Here is a 17,602-nt window from a genome sequence, read left to right on the forward strand (position 1 = left end):
TTATTGACTGCTCACATGGATTTAAAGTCCTGTCTCTGCAGTCAGTGGTTTTTATCTCCCCTTTGGATTCTGCAATTTTGTCTGGCTTTCCATCCCGGAACACCAGGTCTCTGTTCTTGCAAATAAACACACAAGAACCATTGAAGGACCTTGCTGCTTCCAAGGGGAGCCGTAGATAGCCCACTATGTTAATAAATCAGAATTTAACTTTGGGCCTGGATGTTGAAGATAGTCCCCTGAAGGTTGATGGAGTTATCATGTAAAGTAAGAGGCACTCTTCCTACCATCCTCCCCTCACGTGCTGGAATATCCAAATTCTTAAGGAAGATGAAAGTTTGATATCAGAAAAGAACCTCCAGAAAATGAGGTGTCTTAACTCACCCTGAAATTTGTTATTTATATCACCATGCTAATGGAAGCAAGACAATAACAATAGGAGCTGGTCCTGCATTTTATGCATTGGCAACCAATAAGTAAAAAAACACCAAGTTAATATAATTTGAGAATTTGTAAGTGCATAAAATACAGAGCCCATTTTCTGCAAGGTGGGATGATGATCTGACGCTGAAAGCAGCTTGCCCAGAAAAATATTACATTTTTAAGAGTCTAGCCAGTATTCAGGACTCTATGTAAAACCTGAACCTTGCTCACCATTTCTTAAAGCCACTGAATAAAATAAATGTTATTACCTCTAAAGCTTTTTTTTTTTTTTTAGTTCAAAGTTTCCTGGAATCATCTGCAAAAAACCCCCACATAGTCTGAAAATTGCTATCACACTGTCTAATAGACCTTGTATAAAATTAACTCTTATTGACAATCTCACTGAGTGGTATAGTTCACATGAGTAAATATCTGAGCTCAGTCATAATGTGGACTGCAGGAAAGCTCTGCTAATGTATTTCCACTCAGCTGCTTGCAGCTACATATTAACATTTCCTACCTAAAAGAAAGAAATAAAAATGTTTGGTGGTTTTATGATGAATTTGTAAGAGAATGCTAATGAAGTAACTTTCAGGGAGGAGGATATGGTCCCCTGTCCTTGGACTTTAAGAGGTAACAGAACCTTAACCCAAAAAAGGAAAAAAAACCCAAACCAAATTCTTTATACCCAAGGAAAAAAACGCTCATTTTTGATTTATTGTCAATTAATGCTTTATAACTTTTAGATATCACCAGCGTTTCTGTAGTCACAAACTTCTTTGAAAGACAGCTAAATGTAGAAAACTTTTTAAATTAGGTGACAGGTCAGATGGGGTCTGCTTGCAAGTAAAACAAATCCACAAGAGTCCTTGTGGATTCCTTTTAGATCTATCTTTAGTTCTGATTAACATATAATCAAGTAAACTAGAGTCCATGCAGAAGGCAGTGTTGGTTAAACATGCCATAAAGAATATGCTTTCTGCAAGGTGTTCTTGAGGCAGGAAATGTGGAAATGGTGTCTGTTCTGGGCTCAAGGCAGAGGTTGGGTGTGCAATCCCTTTTGCCACAAGCAGGAAATCAAATCAGAGTTGAAGCCCGTGCATGCACACTGTTTCAAGTGCCAGAATACTTCTGGTTCTAGTTAAAGGGAACAACCCACGTTCCCAAAGGCAGATGCTTCTCAGTGTGAACTGCCCATGGAGCACTCCTGGAGCCCTGGTTTGAGGATCCTGAGGCAGAATCCTTTCCTCAAATCTCTGTCACCTTGCCTTGAAAAACTTGCCTGGAAGCTTCCCAGCTTTTATGACAGCTGACTTGGGCACAGCCTTGTTTCTGAGCAAGGGAACAACAGGAATAACAAATCCCTCTTATCCACGTGGAGGAGGAGGGGAATGAATCCCACCACTGTAACTCGTGGTACCTGGGTGCAATGTCTGCCAGCCTCCTGTTTCTGTGCTGAGCATAAATCTGCACAAGACAGGGAGAATTTTATGGGATCTTGGGCATCTTCCTTCCCAACAGACTAACAAACAACTCCTCTCCCCTATTGCTGTGGAAACATGGGGGCAATAAACGAGCTGTGCTGCTGTGTGAGATACTTTTGATGGACACCAGGTAAGCCATTTCTTTGGCAGAGGCATAATTTAAACTTATGACTGAGGTCCCTTGTGTAAATGAGTTTTTTCAAGACTTACTGACAACACAATATAAACACTTCCATCAGCAGAATAGTGTTTTGTTAAAAAAATGTATCTCTTTGTGACACCGAGGCAAAAGACTCAGCAGTTTGCTTTATTTGTTGTAATAATTATAAGCCATACCTTAGAACAGTTTTTTCTTCCACCCTGTGATCATCTGCCCAAACAGCTAGGAGCTATTTTTCCTTCTCTGAGGATGTTCTGATGAAGCTGATGCTATGTGGTAGGTCCTGGCCACCTGCTTTACTTGGTCATGTGAATGTTTTCCTGAGTCATACTCCCAAAATACATTGTTGCCTAAATCTAGGGAAAACTGACAATCGGTAGCAGTTGAACTTCCATATTACAGCAGAATTTATGTTAAAAATAAAGGATTACTGTCTAGAAAACATGAGTTGCCTGCTAAGAAACTAGGTAAGCACCTGGTTCGCTGTGTGAGAAGGGTTTCTCTTGTCATTAATTACTCCAGGAAATAAAGTCTGCTCCAAAACACTACATAGAAAATTGAGATTCATATTCCATACTTTTCTGGTTAAATACTGAAGCTGTCACTGAAGTGTTCTCCAGCCTATGTCAGCTGCTGTTAGCTTTCAGAGCCATCCTCATTCTTCTTTAGGCACTGAGGTTTTCAGTTCTTTCCCAACACAGTAATATCTCTACAGCCAGAAGAGTTAAGGTTGCTTTAGCAAAGCAGAGGAGGGCACAGGCCACCTCTAAGTTAAGTTGTTCTGTGAACCAGAACCTGTGAGAAAAAATCTTTTCTGTGATGAAATGATTTCTGGCCTCACTTTTTTGAGTGTGATCCATGCAAGGGGCTGTTATACTGAAATCCTGCTGGTTTGGCTGCTATGGCTTTTGATTTTAACCCTCCTGGAACAGTGCCCACCTTTGGGAGAGGACTCTAAACAGCATTGCAGGTGGCTGATGGAGTCCACCATTCAGTCTGGAGGAAAGAGGGGAAATGTAAAGTGTGGTGCTGGTCCCAGTATTCCCTTGGGCTGTCTGCAGGGCTACTGGGAGTGGGTTGATGCCAGCAATCTCCTTGGTCAGTCACAGAGCTAGTTTGAATTTTGCTGAGGCATGGATTGTGTGTGAAATTCAGTGGCCTCTTTCCCCCATATTAGGAAATAGAGGGTGAAGAATGCATTATCCACACTCTACTTATGATGGCTAGAGCAGGGTTTGGAACACAAATTTTGGCTTGTGGGGAGAACCAGAGTGAGCTGACGATGTGAAACTGTAGGAGCAGGGAACACAGGTGACCCTGCCCCTGATCAGTGCCAGCTGTGTCCATTACCCAATGCAGCCTGGCCCCTGATGAGTCACAGCTGTGTCCAGTAAAGATCAGTGGGATAAAAGGGAGTGGGGGAGCTCGTGAGGGGAACCGTGAGGGAGGAGGAACCTCGAGGAAGAGGGAACGAGAGGATCATGAAGAAGAAGGAGGATCCTGGGGAGAGAGAATCCCTGCTGTGAGGTCAGTGTGGGGCTGCAGTCCCAGTCTAGCTGGGTAAAAGCTGCAGTCAGAGTCTGCACACTGATCCCTGCAGTCAGAGTTCAGCAGGGAATAAGCAGCAGTCAGAGGCTGCAAGGGAAACCTGCAGCAGGAGCTTGCTGCAGCCAGAGTCAGTGAATGGTTGGGGTCAGGATGGCTGAGCTGTAAAGAGGAATAAAGCAGGGCCCTTTTCATGCTGTGATAAACAAGGAGTCTGTGTCTGGGCTCATTTCTACCCTCTAACAAGAGGGCTGCTGCAACATGAAGCTATTGTAAAAACAGACTAATGTGACTCTGCAGTTTATGGCAGGGAATTTAGTATGAAAGACAAAGGACATGATTATCCTGACTTGAAATTGCTGATGCTTCATCTAATGCAAGTTTCAGATACTGCAATTTCAGATATAGATGGGTTGAAGAGTCCTCAGAAAAAAAGAAACAAAAAAATAATCTTACAAAACAATGATTTGTAAGCATTGCCTGTGAGAAAAAGCTAAAAGAAATACATTTCATCAGCTTTTCTAAAAGAGAACAATGTTATGACTGTAGAAAAAATTATTGGTTTTCTGGCCAGGTCTTCTGGCTTCTTCAAATAGAAATTGAGTGTGATTACATAGAAAAATGGGGTGAAATATAATAAACACAACATACAGGAAAGTAAATGCAGTTTTCTATACAATAGATGGCAATCTAACCAGATAAGAAAGGAATTTAGGTGAGAATGCATTTTTGTCTCAAATGAAAATCAGGCAAAAGCATTTTACATTTTTGTCTTAAAAGTGGTTTAGTTTAGCAACAATTTATTTTGATTTAAAATATTTTAGTTGAGTAAATAAGCATGCCTTTGTGATTGCTGTTGAATGTGCATTAAGTTTAGAGAAAACATAAGAGGTTGTCTTAATTGTTCCAAATGCGGCTCATCTCACGTCATTCAATGTCCAGTCCAACTCCCACCAAATTCCTTGTGAGGACTGTGGTGAATTTCTCCACACTGTACAACAGCCTTTCCTCCCAAAGCTGGGGGAAAGCAGAGTGACCTGTGAGGGTGCTTGTGTTTGGTGCATTTCAGTGCTTTGCAGCAGCCACTTCTGAGATTTGTCTGTCTCTGTGGGGGTTTTAGTTGAAGGTGGGTCTCCTCTTGTCCTCTGCATCTTATGTTTCTGTCAACTGTTGTGAGTTGTGGGTTTGTTTCAGCACTGCAGCGTGGCATAGAACCAAAGGATTAGGAGATGAAACCTTTGCATTCTTTCTTTTGGATCACACAGTGGACTTAACTTATTATGCGTTCTCTTTTTTCACTTTCACTCTAAAATACAAAATGATTAAACCAGACAGGTATATCTACTTCTCAGTGCACACTTTATCAAAGTACAGATGTGAGCAAACTAAGGGATTTGTGATGTGATTTTTTTATTGGTAGTTCTCCTCACTGAACTGTCAATGGTGACTTAAATTTCTCTTATTATGAATAACATCTTTGTTATGTAACACATTTTGCTCTTCCTTGGCCAACATGCCAAATATCAAGGGTGCAGGAATTTAATGTTGTTATTGATAGCAACTAGACCTTTTTAATGTATTCAAAAAGATCTTTGGACTTTTTGTTCTGTCCAACAACTTGATACTCAGAAAACAAGGAGAAATGATAATAAAATATGATCACTGTGTCTTTTCCAAATGCTCATCTGTCTCCCACTGGAGTTTTTTAACCTTTGATCAAAGTATCTAAAATTATGCAGTAAAGACCTTGATAACTGACAGGCCAAGATTTACTCAGTTATGTCTCACAACATAAGCCATATTTGTGTGACTGTAGAAACACTCTCTTCTGACTGGATTTCCTGCTTTTCCCATTGAAACTAACATTGATTAATAAACGTTAATTAACTTACTGTAGCCTTACATAATCAGAGAGTAAATTCTTTAGCTGAAAGTTTCTGCTGACCTGGAAGTTATATTTACAGTTTGTATCTGAATTTAAACTTTCCTTTTGTTCATTATCACACAGCCAGAGATGAATGAGAAATGTCTTTCTGAGTATTTGAAGTTTGGAGGACTTTGATGATAGCTTCAGTTCTAGCATGGGCAGGAAACATGCTTTTTTCAGGGAGTTGTGGGATGTTTTGGTTTTGCTGATAAAATGGGGCTGTTGTCATTTAACCAAAGACTGTCATCTTGGGAAGAGAGTATCCTGAAGCAAATGCCTGATAGCTCCTTCTGTGTGAGTTTCCTCCCGTTGCTGTATCCATGGAGCTGGGAGGAAGGAACTAAGGCTCACCTTTTCAATTATTTTCTCCCTGACTCTCTCAGAAAGTTTACTTTGCTTGTTAACATTCCTCAATCAAATGAACACACTGGCACTTCCTTAGAGAAACCTGTTCAGTTAAAGCATTCCTGGCAGTTTGTGTTGCTGTCTCTCGCAGGCTTTGGCAGAGCGAGAGCTGAGTGGGACTTCTCTATTTTAGTCCCAGCATCTGGATTAGGGTTGACTAACAAGGTTCTTCTTCCTCCTGTGAGACCTAAGATGACTTCCCATTTCTCTGTATCTTTTGTTGGCTTTTTCTGTGGTTGTTTTTTTGTTGTTTTATTTTTTTGGTTTTTTTTTTTTTCTTCTTGTGTAGCTCCAAGTCTTGACTCACAGATGTGAGGGGTTGGATATTATCTGCTCTCCCCAGGAGTCTGAACTCTTCACTCCTAGATTCCTTATTGCCATTAGGTCAGCAGGCTGGTATCAGCCTGCTTGCTGCAGATTATCTTCACCCAGTGCAGACAGCTATTTTTCCCTCAAACCATGTGGAAAAAGAGAAACGATCCATAGCCAGCCACAGTCTTTGTTTTTTCCCTGCTGTTCTGTTTCTGTTCATTCGCAGGCTTTTCGATTTCATGAAGCAGCTTTACATGAAAGCTGAAATGTAATTGCATCCTCCTGAGTAAAATGGACAATTTCTGTGCCAACCATGTTTTTAAAGAATAAGATTACAGCATTCACTCTGCTGCATGCTTTCTCTGTGAGCGAATCCCTTTGCTGATGTAAAGGGATTAAATATCCTCAGACACCAGCCAGACCAATTCTTTATAATTCCATAAGTGTGGAGAAGATCGCCTTCATTATTTATGTCAGGGGAAGAAATAAAACGTAGCAGGGAGGCCTCTTTTAATGCACCTTGCTTTACTCTAGGAAATACAAGTGAGGATTCATTTCAGCATACATTGTGCTTGCTGTTCTTCTCAGCCATCCTTACACTATAATTTCCTTGTGGAATTTGTGGCTTTCTGTTATACCTGGTAGATCTAAGGCAAGAAAATATATTGTGTAGTTTGCAGTTTTTGCTTCTTTGTTTTAAACTGAAGCCCTGGACTGTGATAGCATTTGTTACCCCAGAAAAAAAAAAAAATTAAAAGTGTGCAGGGTTGCAAATGAAACAGTTTCAAATATCTTTTCATGCCCTACTTTTATAGTTTCTAGTACTCTTTGTCTTGCTCATAATACCTTTATATGGCTGTAGGAAATGGGTGGTTCTCAGTGTTTTGTCTTTCATCGATTGCACTTGGTAAGGTTTCCAGACTCTACTCATGCATTTTATGTTTGGCTACAGACAGCCATAAAAGAGTTTTCTCACAGTTATGCTGTGAGCATAACACTGGCAATGTGTCTCGCTTTCTTGGAATGATGTATGGACTTCTTTTCTCCCTGCCAGATGATGCTGCAGACTTACCAAAAAGAATACTTGATATCAAGATTATGGAATGTAGTTCTTGTTACCCAGATTGTGCTTCTCCATCTCAAATCTGCACACTCCTGCCCTTAACACTGAAGTTTATTCTCTCAGAGCCACTGCTGGTATCTCTCAGAATGGTGCCAACAGCCTAATGAGGAGAGGTTAGGAAAAATGGCACTCTGGCTGTTTTGGGAGAGGCTATATTTGCAAAGGTGGGAGAGGTTCCTAAACTCAGAACAACCTGAATTCAGAGACTGGGCTCTCTGGGGCCATGCAGTTCTACTCTGGACAATGTGAAGATAATTGGAGGTATGGTTAAAATGTAAGTCTTGTCTCCTTTCAGGAGCTGGGGAAGGGCTAATTCCAATTAATGTACAGTCCAGCAGACTCAGATGTTGTGTGATGGGATGGAGGGGGTGACAAGCTGCTTCTCCTCTGGTTATTGTCATCTCTCCTCGTGCTGAGTGCAGGGTTGTGCCCTGTGGTGCCACATCAGTGACTTTGTGAGCACTGCCTGCTCATCTCAGCCAAGGCAAACAGCAATAACCAGACAAACCCTAAGGAGGTGTTAGAGCCTGTGTCTTTAAAATGAGATTATGTTCTGAAGGATGCTGAACATCAGCTCTGAATAAAGCCAGTAAGAACAGGGAGTGTGCAGGGCAGCACAGAGGAAGCACTGTGAGTCTAAGAGCATTGGAACTATGAAAGAAACTGCTATGAAATTAAAAACAGTGAGATGTATTTAAGTACCCTACAGCAGCCTGGATTATAAACTGATGTGAGCACTGGCACTTAGGGGCTAGGGGAAGAGAAGGTGGGTGGATCATCAGAAGAACTGAAATGCCAAGAGAAAGGACTAAAACATCATAATACTGTAATATCTTCATGTGGTGTCAGATTAATGAGAAACTTTAGAATGGGATTGTTATCTGTGTGTCTGTTTCTCTATGTGAAAATCCAAAGGGTTCTGACAGCCTCCTTTCTAAGGAAATTCTGTAATTCCTTCTTTTTCCCCACTAATAATTGTAGACATTTTCATTCTGAAATGTAAAATGCTACAAATACCATGATTTTTTCTTTCTCATTGCAAAGCACAAAACAGTCTGCATTTTCAGAGAACAGCTGACTATTATAGTATATTTTCTCACTGTTAACCTTACTAAATCATGAGGGAGGTAACCATAACTAACCTAACTTTAGCCAAATTGAAGCTCACTTACTCTTCAGTCCGTAACTGAACAAAAGCCTTCATCAATCACCTTCATGAGATCACAAAACCCAGCGATTACAGGCAACCCTTGTGCTGTAAAACCATCTGCAGATCTTAATGCCAGACATCCTTTAACAGTGTCCCCCGCCTAAAATGAAAATGGTTCAAAGCTGTTGTGGGAGAGAATGGAAGGGTTTTCCTCTGCAAGGCAAGCAGTTCCCTTCTTTCTTCTCAGTCCAAGCCTGTAGCTACTTGAGCCTCACAAGGTCTGCCTTTCAAGAGATGCTTAGAAGTTCCAGAGAGGTAGGGCTCGAAATCTGAATGTCTTTCTACCGTCTGCACTACTTATGATGTAGGAAGACCTCTGTTAGCTGCTAAAAGAAGAGCACTTTATTGGAGAGTGCTGATGATTATTTGCTGTTTTTGGAAACATTGATACTGTGTGATATTTGTGTGGAGTCTGAAGTTTAGTCTTCTATGCCTGGTATTTCTGTTGAGCCTTTAGACCTTTCCCATTGTACTTGGTTTTTGGGAAGGCAGAGCCAACTCTTTGGAGAAATGCAAAATGAATTAGCTGTGCTCAGCACTCAGAGAGCAGTAGCAGCCTTCTGGGGGCTCTTATTTCTAAATCTAGCTTTTTGCTACCACAAATTGGTATCTGGCTTAAACAGAGTGATAGGTTAATTCCCTCTCCTCCCTCCAGTCTTCATTTTTTCCATGTGAGGTTTTAAACAATCACCATCAATTTCAGCTTTCCAGCTCTGCATTCCCAACTTTAAACCAGCCTAACCTCTCCTCTGGATTACTGCCAGAGGCTCTGTACCTGCTATAGCAAGAGTAGTAATTCCTCCATGGTTTCATTCCTGCTAACTTCCCATTCCTGACAATCCATGGTTATTTTCACCTCCGGAGTTTCTCTGTGCCTGACCAGCCACAGGCCAAGCTGTACCCACGAGGCTCATACCAGCTTTAGAAGCAGTGACATTACAGAGCTTCCTGCTTCTTCCAGCTCCTATTTTAGCTGTGTGAGCATGTCAAGGCCCATCACTCAGCCGCATATGCTCTCCTTTTCCAAGCTCTATCCTTAACCTAAATTCCATCTTTCAGCCTGGCAGTGGGACCTGCTTGTTTACGCCTCTGTCCACAGTCCCCAGGTCACCCCGAAGGCTCTCAGCCTGCGGCACTCATCTCACTCCTGAAGGCTGCATCCCAGTGGGGTGGTAGGGCTGGTTGGTGCTTGCCTGAACTGGAGTGACAGCTCATTTAGCCCTGCTTCCTCCAACTCTCATTTTGGGAGCATCTGCCCATCTGGAAGCAGGGCTGAAGGGCTCGTGGGGATGGAGTGAGTGCTGTGGACAGGACAGGAAGGCACAGTCCATTCTGCAGGCTTTGGGAGAAGCTCAAGGGCCTGCTGGATTTCTTAAGACCTGCAGGGCTAAAATGGGGCAGGTGCAAGTCCTAAATCATACATAGCTTCTTCCTTACTTATGTATTTTCTGTCATACTTCTACCTGTGGTCTTTCTTGTCTTTCATGATGTAATTCCCATTCCAGCTTCATGAGCTCTCCTTGCTTGAGCCATCCCTGACTACAGTCCCAGCTGTGACCATTGGGCTGTTATGTGTATTCCCATGCTAGAAACTTTCAAGGTCTAGTCCTGAATATTTTTTTCCCCTCATCCCTTAATATATCCCTGGCCATGTAACTTACACTTTAAATTCTAAATCATTAACAAATCATTAAGTTGTGCTTATGCCAAAAATGCATCAGAAGGAAGAAAGACATATCTCTTACTCAGGTTGAAACTGAGGAGTTTGAGATGCATTTTGGAATGCCATTCTCTGGAAGATGTCCAGCTGGAGCAGTGAGTCCAGATTAAATATGCTCTGAATTCCTATATAAAGAGGTTTTTTCTCAATTTATCACTGCTAGAATCAAGTAATTCCTGATCTCTGTTCACAGTCGTAGCCTTATTCCAAGTAATGAACCTAGCTAGGTGATAACAACCTGATTCTCTAGCTAGCCAGTCAGGTAATTTTTGTCCAAAATCGGGATCTAATCCAAAAACAATTCTAGGTTTACAGGCCTTCCTACAGTGATCCTTAGTACTATTGAATCCACCTGCTCTTCCTCCCAGCCTTCAGGCAGTTGTGTATGGATTACTGAACTTTGTTCTTTGTTTTCTGAATTGGAGACTTTCTGCTTGAAACCGCTAGCCTAGAAATATATAACTGCTGATTTCTATGCTCTGTTTACTCTGGTAGATAAATGGAGTTTGTACCTAAGCAGGACAAATCATAACTAAAATTCTGATTGGAAAGCCTGTTGAAATAATGCATTTACCTAAGCAACTCAACATATATACACACATTTTCAGTCTGAGATGGCTTTTCTTTTACAGAAAGCTGTCCTATTCACTAACAGCACTAGCAGTGTTTGCCTGTAGCCTTTCCCTGTGCAATTACATTTTCAGAGTGTAAGGAGAAAGGCTCAAGCTCTCCACCCACCCCCAGCCTTCCCTTTGGGTTAGATTTTTCCAAGAGCCTCTCTTTAGGAGAAGCACAGGCAGTACTTGGTGTGCTGTGCTCTCTTGAAAAATGTGTCAACCTGCTGTGATCTCTCCATGGCAGCAGATCTCTTGGAAAGCCTGGCTCCTGTCCAAGTGAGCCAGCATGGATGTGTGTGGTGAGGCCTTCCTCACCACGAGCTTATCAAAAAAAGCTGTACACATGATTCTTCAGATGGATTAAATGCAGCCCAAGCACACTGTTGCTGATGGGTTCAGACACTTCTCAGGAAGAGATGTTTCTAGGCAGCTGCCCAAGTGTGTTTCTTCAACCATTTGAACATCAGATTATTTAAAAATATTTATCCCTTTTATGACGAAGGGTATTTATAAGAGATAGTCTCTCTTGAAAAGCTAACTTTATCAATGTTACAAATGAATCACTGAGCTTAATGAATATCCAGCTGTAAATAGCAGAATTTAGGTTGGAAGGTTGATGTTATCATAGTAGATCGAGAGCAGAAAGCCAAGAGTAGAATGAATCTATAAGCACAGTTTGCTAATACGACATCAGTAAAGGTAAATCAGTTTTCAGGTCTTGAATTTTCAGAATCAGTGTTAAGATCTTGAGTTTTCAGACTGAATGAGATCATAATTTAATGACCTACTGTTGGTTTATATTTGTTTTATTAAGAGATTTCAGGAAATGCTTTACAGCAAGGCTAACTGCATGCACATGGTTATCATCAGCTTTAAACCCTTTTCTAAAAGTATGAAGGGAAGAGTAAAAGAAGGCTGGCAACACCTAAGATTCCTGGAGTGCTCCAGATGTTCTGAGTGCTGAGGCCTTGCCAGCATCCTGCTGCCTTGAAAGATCAGCAGCTTGGTGGTTGAAGACAATGATGTTCAGTGATGTTAAACTAAGTGCTCACACCCAGCAGCTGTGAGGCACTGGAAGACTCTCTGCTGCAGGGATCCTGTGCTCTCCTATGATAAATAAGAGCTAGAATAGCTAATTCCATGATAAATTTACTTTATGGAGGGTAAAGTAGCTCCTTTATTTCCCTCGAATTAAGATTCAGCAGCTGCAAACATAACTCACCTGTTTATCCATAAATAACAAAGGGCATGGACCTGAAGAGCTTTGATTGTAGTAAGAAAAAAATCAAAACCTGTACACTCGGCCAAATTATACTGCTTTTTGATTTCTAGTTCTATGATATACTTGTGGGTTTGAACCTGTTACCTTGCTCTTAGTTTGAGGACTTTTGAACACAGCCCGATGCTTTGTTGTTTGCTAGTGGGAGAGAGAAGACCTTTTGTAAAAGCAGCAGTTTTAGTGAAAGTTCCATGGCTAAGGTTCATAGTAGTCAGACCTTTCTTTAAATTGTAAGCAGCAGTCTCCTTTTTTTTTTTTTTTTTTTTTATGTGATGAAAGGAGAAGGTTTAATAACCCTGTCTAGCCTTTCTCCATGCTATGTGATTTACTCTAACAAAATACCACTTTGCCTTGGGCGTTCTGCTGACTGTGGCATGAGACTTGTACCCCAAAATGTGTTTGTCAATCTCTGTCACACCTGTTCTTATCTACTTTCATCTCTGTCTATTTATGTAACCTTCTGTGTCATCAAAGGCTCATCAGCACAGGAATGCTGGAAAATACCCTGTCACAGAGCTACCACTGTGAGAGGCCTGTGTTTCTCATCTTGCTTCTAAGGGATGCTGCACACCTGTGTCATGTTGTACCACACAGCTGGGAGTGCTGAGGGCTGTGTAATTAGGTGAGGCTGTGCCTCCAAGGAGAAGGAAGAGTGAACACAGGGCTGTGAATGCTCAACACTTGATTTCTGATTCATTTTCTTTTCTATCTCTGTAATGAGAGCTCGCAGTACCAGGGAGATGCTCCATGAATGAGCTATGCAAATTTCTCAGAGGTTCTCTGAGGTAGGGAAGCACAAAAGTGGTAACTTCAGCAATTTTTCTCTGAAAAAAAATATTCTGAATATTCTGTGAGTACTGATTCTATTTATCCTATACAAAGTGAAGGACCATCCTTTATGCAAACAGTTGGGAAGGAGAGAATTACTAACTAAATGCACGTGTAAGGCAGGCTTGACTGGTCAAGGGGGAGAATATAACAGAGCAGTATGTATATGGCAACAAGAGGATGTGAAAATGTAGAATTCTGTGGTAGAAAGAAGCCTGGATTACAGCTGGTTGCCTGTAAAACTCATCATAAATAGCAGTGAGTAAATAACCTGAGTGACAACTCTGCTGTTGAGCTGGTAGTGGATTAAAGCCCTGCACCTGAGCATTCACTAGGCCCCTGCTATATGGGTTTGCTTCTGTTACTTTCTCTCCTATGGCTTTTTTCAGCTGTGGGACCAAGGGGAATAGAACAGCTAGATCTATTTTCCAGCAAGATACCCTTACTGCTGTATATGTTGGAATTTTTTGTGGCATTGGGATTTAGCTGGTTTTGTTTTAAACTCTTTTCCTTATTTTGCTTTGTTATCACCAGCTGTGCTCAATATCTGATCTCTTAGTCCTCTTTGAAGATTAAGCAAAACAGGTATTGAAAATGTTTGGAGAGTTTCGCATTTGCAATTTGTCTTATTGGAAAATTCCTGGAATTGTTTTTTATCTGTCTCATTTTTTGTTTTCTATTGCTATTTGTGTCTTTGTATCTTAGCTTAAAAATCTTGGACTTGTTTGTTGAGGTCTGATTTTTTTATGTTTCTTATTGCTATTTGTGTCTTCCCACAAATCCCTTTCACACTGCAGCCCCCAATTCTGGCATTACAAGCTGATGTTTTTCTCCCCCTGTGTTTGTCAGTGTTGTGCTTTGTCTGATGCACCTGTGAGTTTGACCTGAAGCTGTCGTGCTCCTGTTCAGCTCTTCTCACTTCTTATTTTCTGCAGAATCATTGGCGCTGTCTCTCATGAGCTCATTCAAAACACCTTCACACATTTATATTCTCAAATGCTTCAGTAGTCAGGTCTAAAATAAGTTTCCTCCACCTTTTTTTTTCCTATGTCTGGAATCAAAACTTTTCCTTGTCACTTTTCCTGAATTTTTGGTTGGCCTGTGCCCATGTAGATGTTTAGGATGCAGGAACTCGCCATCAACATTTGTGAATCTCTTGAGGCCACTTTCCCAGCCCTACCCCACAAGAAATACAGGGCTCTAAAGCTGGTCTTGGAAATACCACAAAGATCCTGTTAATCTGCTGCACAATTACAATGTAGAACTGCGGCCTAGGGTTTTCGTATATTTAATGACTCTACTTTTTTTTTTTTTTTTTTTTTTTTTTTTTTTTTTTTTGTTGCTGCCAGCTGAACTAGATCAGGGCAGGCTGAAATTAGTCCTGAGTTACCCCAGGCATGCTCTTTGCTCCCAGCAGCACCCCAGAGTCCTGCAGCTCACCATCTCCATCGCAGCTCTGCTGCATTCTGCCTGAAATGAATGCAGAGAAGCAACAGGAAAATGAGGGTGAGCCACGCAAGGAAGCCAAAATGTGTGCAAGTACTTGGGGATGGATGGTAAACTTGGACTGGAGAAGCAGTTTCTCCAAGAAAAATCTTGTTCAGTGTTTCCCTGGTGTGTTGGGAACATATGAGTGACACTCAACGGGGACGTGGGGAAAGACGGTGAATCTCTTTAACTGTGCACTTTGCAAAAACAAATCTGCTTTTTGTAGATTAGGAAGGCATAGAAAATGAGATTATACATACTGTGGGCTCCAGAAGGTTTCCTGGGCTTGGCTGAGGAAGAAAGCAGAATCCTCCTGAGATTCTGGAATACTAAAATGGAGAATTGCTGATAGAACATAAATGTTGGCTTCAAGGCGCTGCTGATGGATTTTGGATCTCAGGATAGGTTTGCCCCATGAGGGCTGAAGTTAAATTATTCCCCCTATTGTTGGTTGTAATATACTGCCTGTGCATCCATACTGGAGCCTTCCCTGCCTGTTATTTTGCCTTGAAGTAAAGATTGCTAATATCTGTTACAGGGAATGCTCTGTTAAAAGGAATCTCGGGAAGTGAACCAACACAAAGCTCTGTTGGCAAACTACCCAAGTTGTTAAACTTCAGGTTTGAGCAGCAGATTTTGTCTGCATAGAGCTCCTTTCTTATGGCTCTCATGGCTTTACTTGCTATGATATGACTTTGATATACTTGTTAGGAGAAGTCTATAGAGGTCACTTGTCTCCTTGGAAACCAGAAGATAAAATTACTCTAGTTGTATCTGTATTTTGATATAAATAAGCTTTCTCTTCTCCAAAGGATAGCTGCCTAGACACCGAAAGAAACGTTAACAATTTTGTAATGATTTTCTGTCTTTTGCAAGGTTGAGGGGGTCTTACACTGCAAGAACAATAACAGCACTCCTAATTGACCATCTCAGTTGTACTATTTGCTTCAAGCACCTTGCATTCTAATTAGAAATCAAAGCGTTGCAAGATGATCCCTTCACCTCTTATTCCTGACAGTTTGTGGAGTTTCTCTTTGTCCAGTCTTCTCTTCAGTGCAAGGTTATTTTTATGCAAATGCTTTAAATAAAATCTTTGTAGAATGTTTTTTCTCTGGAACTTACACTTCTATTGGTAATGAGATAATTTACAGTCCATGTCACTGAAGCAGCTATTATGGAGTTGGTAGTGCTGCACAGAGAAGGAACATGGGAAGGTTCTAACTGTAGGTCAGAAACACTTTTAACAGATAAAATAGAAGTATATTTGCTTTAAAAGATGGATATAGTATGACAAGTGATTTTTTACTTAAGGAGTTGTGATGCAAAGCAGCAACTAGACAGATGTGCTCTTAGGAGATTTAGTCTCTAAGCATCTTTATTTACTAGACTATTTCTTGTACACTGCAGTGTTTAATGCAGGGAAAAATGACCACCTGCAGGGACCCTAATTGGGTTTGATCTGTATCACAACTGTTGACCTTATGATTGGGTTTCAGGCATTAGAAAGATGAGAGTGTAATAAGAACTTTCTTCAGTATAATATGTACATTTACATACAGTATAATACATGTATTCTAAAGCATACGCTTGTGGCAGTGTGTTAATTTAATCCTTTGTATGTTCTCTGTATTGATTCAGGTTCTATGTACCCTATTCCCCTAATTAATATTCCTTTGTCTCCCTCAGTCGAGTTATTTTTGGCACACACCTGTGCTGGTTATGTAACTTCCAGTGAACTGTCAGTTATCCTTCCCGCCTTTGTAAATCCCTCCTATTCCTCCTTGATTGGTCCATGTTATAACTCCCCACCCCTGAGACTGCTTGGAAGCTGGCCCTGGTTGGCTATGGATAGCTAACCACTCCTCTTACTCCTCCCCTCTGGTCCTGAACAAAACTCAGTGTCACAAGTTATTCCTCGGTCACTTGTGGGCTGAGGTGGTTTGCTCAGTGAACTCCTCCTGCGTGACACAACTGTCTCCTCCTTTCTACTCTTCCGTCTTCGTCGTCCTTACACATCACCTACTTGATCCTTCCAGGAAACAAGGAACCCGCAGGAGTCAGCCCTGCTAGCATGCTTGCTGACCCTCACTGCACTGTCCCCAGTGGGGGAATCCCCCAGAATCTCTGATTCTTCTCCAGATGACACTTGTGGGATGTCACACAGGTTACAGCAAAGCCTGAGCTTCTTAACCCCTAATTTCCTCTAAACCCTTCTTTGCTTATGGAGGGTAGGTTTGCTGACCACAAGGTTTGCTTCTGTACTCAATTATGAGATCTAGAAGTCCATTTTTGGGACTGAGCAGTGCATTGGGTATGAATTTTGACTTGAGAAGATTGCAGATGACCAAAATCTAGTATTAAATTATTCTGCTCAGAAGAGTCACATGCTGAGACAGTTTGAAAATCCTCCTGCTGAACAAACTCACACAGAGAACCTATGCATCCCTGTAGGAAAGGATGTATTTTCTGTTCTTTTCTTCAGAGGAACTGCTGAATGTTTTCTCTAGCAACAGCCAGGAGTGTCTTGCACCATTCCAGAACAGCAGCTATGTTTATGCTGTCCCATGAGCTGACTGTTTCACACATTGCACTTTATTGTGGGCTTAGGCTGTCCAAATGGCAGATTATTTCTCCAGTACCAATAACAGTTTTGTAATTAGTGTAACATGCAGTCCACATTGTCTCTTGTGGAAAATTCAGTCTCGAAAGCTTCTGTGTTCTTTCAAATTTCTGAGCTACTAAAAATTAGGAAGAAATGTCTTGGTACAATGTGTGTTTCCACTCCTGTTGTATGCTCTTATTTTTACTGGGCTCTTGGAGGCTCTTAGTGATGACAGAGTTGGAGACTGCTCCCAGGAGCACTCTGATTCTCTTTTCCTGTTTTTCCTGGTCAGCAGGCTTTCTTCTGTCCCCATGCTATCCAACAGCAGTTCATAATCAAACACCTTGTGACTGTGTCCACTGAATTTTACAAGTTCAGACTTTGCACTGTTGTGTTCTGCTTGGAGCAGGTTGCTGTAGAGCTAGAAATGGTTTGATGGGAAAATTGGATCTGAAAGTGAACTTGGGTATTTGGGCGAGTTG

This window comes from Prinia subflava, chromosome 5 (assembly GCF_021018805.1).
Source record: "Prinia subflava isolate CZ2003 ecotype Zambia chromosome 5, Cam_Psub_1.2, whole genome shotgun sequence".
Classification (NCBI taxonomy): Eukaryota; Metazoa; Chordata; class Aves; order Passeriformes; family Cisticolidae; genus Prinia; species Prinia subflava.